An 8,129-nucleotide genomic window follows, 5' to 3' on the forward strand; every position below is an offset into this window, starting at 1 on the left:
ATCGTATTATGAAGCCAAGAAAGTAGTAAATGAATTAGATTTTGGATACGAAAAGATTCATAGTTGTCCGAAAGATTGTATGTTATATCGAGATGAAAATGCTAATCAAGAGTCATGCAATGTATGTGGATCTTCAAGATGGATAACACAAAAAGAAGATTGAAACGATGTACTGAATGAATTGGATGCAATATGGAGTAAAAAGAAATCGATGAAGGTATTGCGTTACTTTCCTCTTATACCTAGATTGAAAATGATTTATGCATCATCAAAAATAGCTTCATCAATAAGATGGCATGATGAAGGACGTACAAAGGATGGAATGTTGAGACATCCAGCAGATAGTCTTCAATGAAAAATATTTGATGATAGATATCCTGATTTTGCCTCTGATGTTCGCAGTGTTAGGTTTGACTTAGCTTTTGATGGCTTCAATCCATTTCGAACCCTGAGTTTTATCTACAGTACTTGACCAGTCGTTTTGATACCTTACAATTTGCCACCGTGGATGTGCATAAAACAATCATCACTTATCTTATCAATGATTATTTCAGGAGATAAAGGTCCAGGCAATGATATTGATATTTTCCTACAGCCTTTAATAGAGGAATTGAAACAGTTGTGGGCGGGTATTGGTGCATTTGATGCTTCCAACAGCCAAACATTTAAACTACAGGCAGCTTTGTTATGGACTATTAATGATTTTTTAGTATATGCCAATTTATCTGGCTGGAGTACAAAAGGACGGGTCGCATGTCCTTGTTGTGGAGATTCAACACATTCAATTTGGTTAAAACATGGAGTAAATTTTGTTACATAGGACATCGTCGATGGTTGGAAGCAAATCATCCTTTTGATTTCAGAAAGATTTGTTTGATGGTACTATAAAATTGGGATGTGCCCCTATTTCACCTTCTGGAACTGATGTTCATAGACAAATGGATGGCATTAATTACAGCTATGGTAAGTGCTCAAAGTTCTCTAAAAAAAGAGGAAGGGATGATGTTGAAAGCTCAATGCACGAAAGGTTACCAGAGGAAGTTAGTATCAGTACTATAGATGCAGAGGTGTTTCAAGATCCAGATAATTATTTCGAGGATGAAAATGAGGAAGACACACAGATAGCATCTACACAACAGTCCAGTAAATATTTATGAAAAAATGAAGTATCTTTTTTGACTTACCTTATTGGAAACATAATCTTATTCGGTACAATCTTGATGTCATGCATATAGAGAAGAATATTTATGATAATTTACTTGGAATATTTTTAAATCTTGATGGAAAGAGCAAAAGATAACATGAAGGCGCATCTTGATTTAAAAGAATGGGTATCCGATAGGAGCTTCATCCTAAAATACTTGCTAATAATAGAATTTATGTGCCTCCTGCATGTTACACAATGTCTGCTCGAGAAAAAGATAATTTTTTGAGAGTTTTGAAAAGTATCAAGGTTCCTGATGGATATGCATCAAATATTTCATGATGTGTGCATCTAAAAGATCGAAAACTTTCAAATCTTAAAAGTCATGATGGTCACATATTGATGCAAGATATCTTTCCAATAGCTTTAAGATCGTCATTGCGAAATAAGTTATTGCAATTGTACTTCGATTATCATTATTTTTTAAGGCATTATGTTCAAAAGTTATTGATCCTCGAAAACTTGATCAGTTAGAGTCCGATATTGCAATTATACTTTGCTAGATGAAAAAGATTTTTTCTCCTGGATTTTTCACTATTATGGTACATCTGCTCATTCACCTAGCTTCAGAAGTTAAAGTTGGTGGACCGGTACATTATAGATGGATGTATTCTATTGAGAGATATTATTGCAAACCTTAAAGCTTTTGATAATGTTATTAGAAACAACAACATACTGATATTTTAATAAATATTTAATTCTTGAAGGTATCTTGTGCGTCTTAAAGATTATGTGTGAAATAGAGCCTATCCCGAGGGCTCGATTGTTGAAGGATATATTGCTGATGAATGTTTGATATTTTGTTCAAGATATCTTCAAGGTGTAGAGATTATTTTTAGTTGACCTCAACGGCATAATGACTTTATGGAGAATGCAGAACTGTATAAGTTCTCAACTGCTGAAAAATTCTTGGGAAGCACTGAAAGTATTGTACTTGATCAAAAATCCTTAGCACAAGCACATCGTTATGTGTTACTTCATAGTGACATAATATCTGACCATCGCAGGTTAGTATATTTAAGGCATGATATCAAGATTTAAATTTTATATTAGATATAATGTTCTAAATGATATATTTATATTTTATACAATAAATTTTTAATTTATCAGAGATGAGCCAATCATAACATTCATCCTAATGTAAGGATTCAACCGCGATGGTTGGTCGAGTTATTCCCTATGTGGCTTTCGAATCAGGTGTGATTTATATTTAATTATGAGATACATTAATTTTTGATACATATTTAATATCAGATAACTCAACAGTACTTCATATCATTTTTTTAGGTATCAAAGATGATGGAGAGAAATAATTCAAATGAACTAATAGCTCTTGCTCGATGACCTAACAAGATTGTGAATAGATATAATGGTTTCATAATTAATGGCTTTAAATTTCATACTAGAGAACGGAAGAAATTTAGAAAAATACAGAATAGCTGTGTTATGATAGAAGCGATGAAAAATCCTATTATGATGCATTTAAAGATATCTATGAGTTGGATTATTATGAAAAATTTAAAGTAATATTGTTTAGATGTGATTGGGTAGACATAAACTCACCAAGATATTTGAAACAAGATGCAAATGGATTTACACTTGTAAATTTTTCAAGGTTGATACACACTGGTGTGTTATTGAAGGATGACCCATTCATTTTTTCATCTCAAGCTCATCAAATATTTTGTGTACAAGACGCAAAAGATAAAGATTGATTTACTGTCATCAAAATAAAACCTAGAGACTTATATGATATGAGAAACCAAGTGGAGGATGATGGCGATGACACTTATACACAATGTATGCCCTATAATTTTATACCAGTTGATGATTTAAATACTACGACGATATTGGTTCGGATAGAATTTGAAGGAAACACTACTGCTTGATTGTTACTGATAATAATTATTTATGATGTATATAATTTGCATTAATTATTATGTTATTTTACTCTATATATTAACTGATTCTACCTTTTATTTATATAAATGCTAGGTGACATCATGCATCACAGGGGACGATATGCTAGTGTGCAGTTCCAATTTTCACAGACAGAGGTCGGTACGTCTTCTTCAGCACAGCAGCCTGAGGCCAGTTTAGCTGCACAGCATTTCGAGCCCTATCCTTCTTCATCATCAGTACAGCATGATCCTCCTATTCATCAGCCAGATGATGAGATACACGTGCAAGGTATATATTGTCTTTCATGTAATTTATTTTTATTTTATTTTATGTATATTTATGATATCGTTATTTTTATGTATTTTTTACAAATGGATCCGGGAGAATACGTCCTAGATGCGGATCCACAGTAGTACGAGATATGTGGCAGATGCATGAGGGCGAGAGAATTGTTGTGGAGTGTATAGCTAGGTCAGCCAATTAAGAAAGCTGCCTACTTATTGACTTCATTTTTGGGGACTGTTGCTCGGAGGCCTCAACTATGTCCGTTGGGCTATGCAAAATGGAATGACATGCTTCCAACGTACAAAGTTGAGCTCCTTCGAGTTATAGAGATAATGAATTGATGTTCATACTATATATTAATTGTTAATCACTTATATAATTTATTTTATTTAATTTTTTTTTTATAGAGCAAGTTATAAGTGATTTATTTTATATAAATCACTTATATAAATAACAAAGATACATTAGTTGAATAAACATCATGAATACAAAAGTTCCTATTGAATTTTCATGGGGCTCCAAGAGATGAATGTACAGATTGGAAGGGAGAATAATGCTCATAGCCTCCCAATTAATTGACCATTATTTTATGTTTCATCACTTCACCAGATGTGGCTAGTTTAGCTAACTTATCATAACAAACATACACATATACATACAATATATAGCACATTATTTTGCTAGGACATAGCATATTCAGATTGGATACTGACATGAAAACCATGTTAGCATGGTAGACAAATAGTTCAGTTAAACAACCATCCTCAAAAGTGAAAAACATTTGATTGCTCTATGTTCCAGACATTTAAGAAAGCTAGGTCAGCCAATTAAGAAAGCTGCCTACTTATTGACTTCATTTTTGGGACTGTTGCTCGGAGGCCTCAACTATGTCCGTTGGGCTATGCAAAATGGAATAACATGCTTCCAACGTTAAAGTTGAGCTCCTTCGAGTTATAGAGATAATGAATTGATGTTCATACTATATATTAATTGTTAATCACTTATATAATTTATTTTATTTAACTTTATTTTTTATAGAGCAAGTTTGTTCTCCCTCCATCCACTCATGATTTTGTAATGAAGTCTCTCAACTGCAAATGGAAAGAATATAGAGCACAATTGAAGAGGGACTATATGAGATAGGGTATGACAGAGGAGGAAGTTGCTAAAAATTATCCTCCTGATGTACCCCCTCATCAGTGGATGGAGTTGGTTCATTATTGTTCTCCGAGAGGGTACAGGTATATTATCTGCTCATTATCTTTTCTTTTAAATATTTTATAAAAATATTGATTTATATTGTATATTATATATTATACATATAACAAGTTCTTTACTTTATTTTACAGACTTATTCTGCTATTGGTAGAGCTGCACGAGCAGCTCAATCTGTTCCTCATACATTAGGGTCGAAGAGTTATGCACGACTCTGACAGGAGTTTGTATGTTCCTTAAACTTTCATAATTAACTTCTAATTTTTATGTTGAAATATTTATATAACTAATATCATTATGTATCGTGGACCATGTCTGTATCATGATACTCATATATTTTTTTAAATTGTTATAACTGTTTGCTTAAAATTAAAATTATTTGTGTAGGTGGATGAGCATGGGAGGGAACCGGTAAAGTGGAGTTTTACCGGATGACTCATACTCATCAGGATGGTACTTTTATTCGAGATGAGTCGAGAGATTTATATGTACGTATTATTAATATTTTATTTTTTACAATGATTTTAATTTAATTTTGTTAGCTATTAATGTATAACTCTTGTTTTCAAAATAAATACAGGAGAGGGCTACGTCTCTCATTGCGGAGCGTGACGACGAGTCCGCAGCATCTACGCAGTAGAGCCGTATCGAGGTCGAGGTGTTCACAGAGTTGATGGGACCAGAGCGCTACGGTCGAGTGAGGGGTTATGGAGTAGGAGTCACCCCCACTCAGTTATCTGAGGTTAGTAGATATATGCAGCATACTGCAGTAGATGCTCAGGATTCACGCGTCCGCAGACTCGAGGCGGAGATACAGAAAATTAGACAGAGTCGTATGCCGAGATGGAGGAGATGCGACAGAGCCGTGCCTAGATGCAGGCCATGAGGGGACAGATTGATCGGCTTACATCTTTATTAGAGATGTATGGCCCATCTCAGATAAACATATATTATTAAATATATATTTTTGTATTAATTTAATGATCTATATATTTTTATTTATAGATATGCAAATCAAGCTTTTCATATTTTTTGTAGGCTCCTGGCACATCAGGCACCCGTCGAGACGGCGGCACGTCACATGGAGACAGCGACGATCATCCGCCTGCAGATTGACATCATTTTATTTTTATTATAGTCTTATATTTTCTGTATGCTTTTAATTAGGTTGACCTCTTGATTGTAATGAACGATTAGTACTTTATTTTTATTTATATAAAATAATATCTTTTGGTTTGGTTAAATTTGCTATTGAAGTTTGCTTTTGGTGTGAATGGTGGTGATTGTACAGGTTTATGTTTGAATAATTGATATAATTTTGTACAGGAATGTATGTATTTTTTTTTTGTATATAAAATATATATATTTTTTTCTGTTTAAAAAATTAACGATGCTTATAAGCATCGTTAATAGACTGAATAACGACGCTTATAAGCGTCGCTAGTGACTTAACTGCCGACGCTTCAAAAAACGTCTTGGTAGAGTGGAGGACGCGTTGTCATTAACGACGCTAAAAATACCGATAAAATTTAATTTTATGATGCTTTAAAGCGTCGTTAGAAAATATTGCGATGCTTTTAAAAAGCGTCAGCATTTTTCGTCTCCACTCTTACATAGGCGACGCTTTTGCGATGCTTTTTGAAGCATCGTAAAGCTTATTTCCGATGCTTATTAGCGTCATAAAATGCCTTTTATAGCGTCGCCTTTTACCATTTTCACTGTAGTGTTCCCCACTCCTTAGAACTCGATAAACACCAAAAAGACAGTCATAAGCATAAATAACATGGCCACAATCAAGGTTAGTCAATTTGATTATATGATCCTCATCCCCCATCCTGAAGCAGAGAATTTTTGGTGAGCTGCCAGGAAATCAGAAATATGATAGCTGCACTAAGAAAAAGACCTGGAAGGAGAGGACAACAGACCACAACAAAGGATTGTCAACCATCTAACTCATACACCAAACATCAAATCCATGACTTTTGATACAACTGATTCTGCTGGTGAAGCAATGTTTCCTGTTGTGTGCCCCCCACTGTCAGTGACAGCATTTGTGCTGGTCTTTGGATAATAGGAGCAAGAGAGAGCTCCTGATAAACTCGGTGCAGCTGAGCTCCTTGTACTGGGCAACTTTGAGGGAAATGAAACCATGAAACCACCATGATTTATGTTGTTGCACTTCTCAGTCAGACATTGTTGGTGCATATGTTCCACAAGTTTCAGCCCATGTCAAGAGAATGCTGTTTATTTGTGTCCCACTCTTTCCAAGAGCTTTTCTAGCATCATATGGGTTCTGCTCCTGAAAGAAAAAGTGGAAGGAACAGCAAAAAACTTAATCAATGTTGAAAATGGTACTCCTGAGAGAATTCGCGTTTTCATTGGAAACGCTAATCTGAACTCGATACATAATCCTTATTGAGAATGACAACAAAAAGCCAGCAACATATTATAAAATGGTAAGTTAACAATAACCTATGATCTACCCGGGAATTCTGCAAATGGTAGAATTACCTAAATCGGGAGTTCCAACTACTATAAGGATAAATTAGAACACGACATTGTGTCAGTACAAAACAACTGCTATATTCTAGCTCACCGCAACATCCTGGTTCACAAGTGGGAACACTTGTTCCCTGAGAGACATGAAGACGATTCTACAGTTGCACGGCAAATTGTTTGATGCAGAACAGAACCAGATATAACATAAGACAGTCCTGAGAAAGGTGGAAGAACTGAGAAAGGCCAAGGATGCACCAATAAGATACTGTAATCACATCATTTCTTTCTTTCAATAGCTTTTGTAAGGAGAAACAAGAAGTGTTAATGATGATCTGATGATGGACACCTTTAAGCATGATTTACTAACATGTGTGGAGATACAGAAAGAATTCATGTTTTTGCACAGAAAAAAGGAACAATGCTAACTCTATATACATGCGCATACATGGATGGATACATACTCAAGCAATTATGCATCTGGTGTGACTAAATCAAGTTGAAGAAACAAATGCACTCTATTTTGCTGCAATAAAGCAGCTTTGCAGGTATAAAATAGTGGCTTATAATGATCAGCAATTTGCATGAAAACATAATTATTATTAGCTAATCGTTTCAAGCAGTGGAGAACAAATTATATTAAGAAATATTATCTACATATCACAAGTATCATACATAAAAAAGAACAAAGTAGAATTACCTGAAATAAAATGTGCATCCAGTTAGCATCCCTTGGACCAGGGACATGTTTTAATATTGGACCACATTTCTCAAACTCACATTGTACCAAGTTGGTATCACCAGGGGAGAATCTGGAAAGGGAATAACAAAGAGCAGCATTGAGTATCATAAATCCAATATAAAGTTCAAATGATAAGATATGTCAAATATTAGTTTAGTCAGTAATTGAAAGATTTAGTTAACCCATAACAGTCGAGCATCTTCAAAAAATTTTATCCAGGAATAAGGTGCAAAATGTCTGATTTCTCAAAATTAGTTCAAAAAGTCTCATTTCTCAACGATTAGT

General features: G+C 34.4%; 1 pseudogene; it reads left to right on the forward strand.

Annotated features, from left to right (window-relative positions):
• Positions 1 to 1,743: 1,743 nt before the first annotated feature.
• LOC140858708 (uncharacterized) lies at positions 1,744 to 6,770 on the forward strand (annotated as a pseudogene).
• Positions 6,771 to 8,129: the final 1,359 nt, after the last annotated feature.

This window comes from Elaeis guineensis, chromosome 6, assembly GCF_000442705.2.
Source record: "Elaeis guineensis isolate ETL-2024a chromosome 6, EG11, whole genome shotgun sequence".
NCBI lineage: Eukaryota > Viridiplantae > Streptophyta > Magnoliopsida > Arecales > Arecaceae > Elaeis > Elaeis guineensis.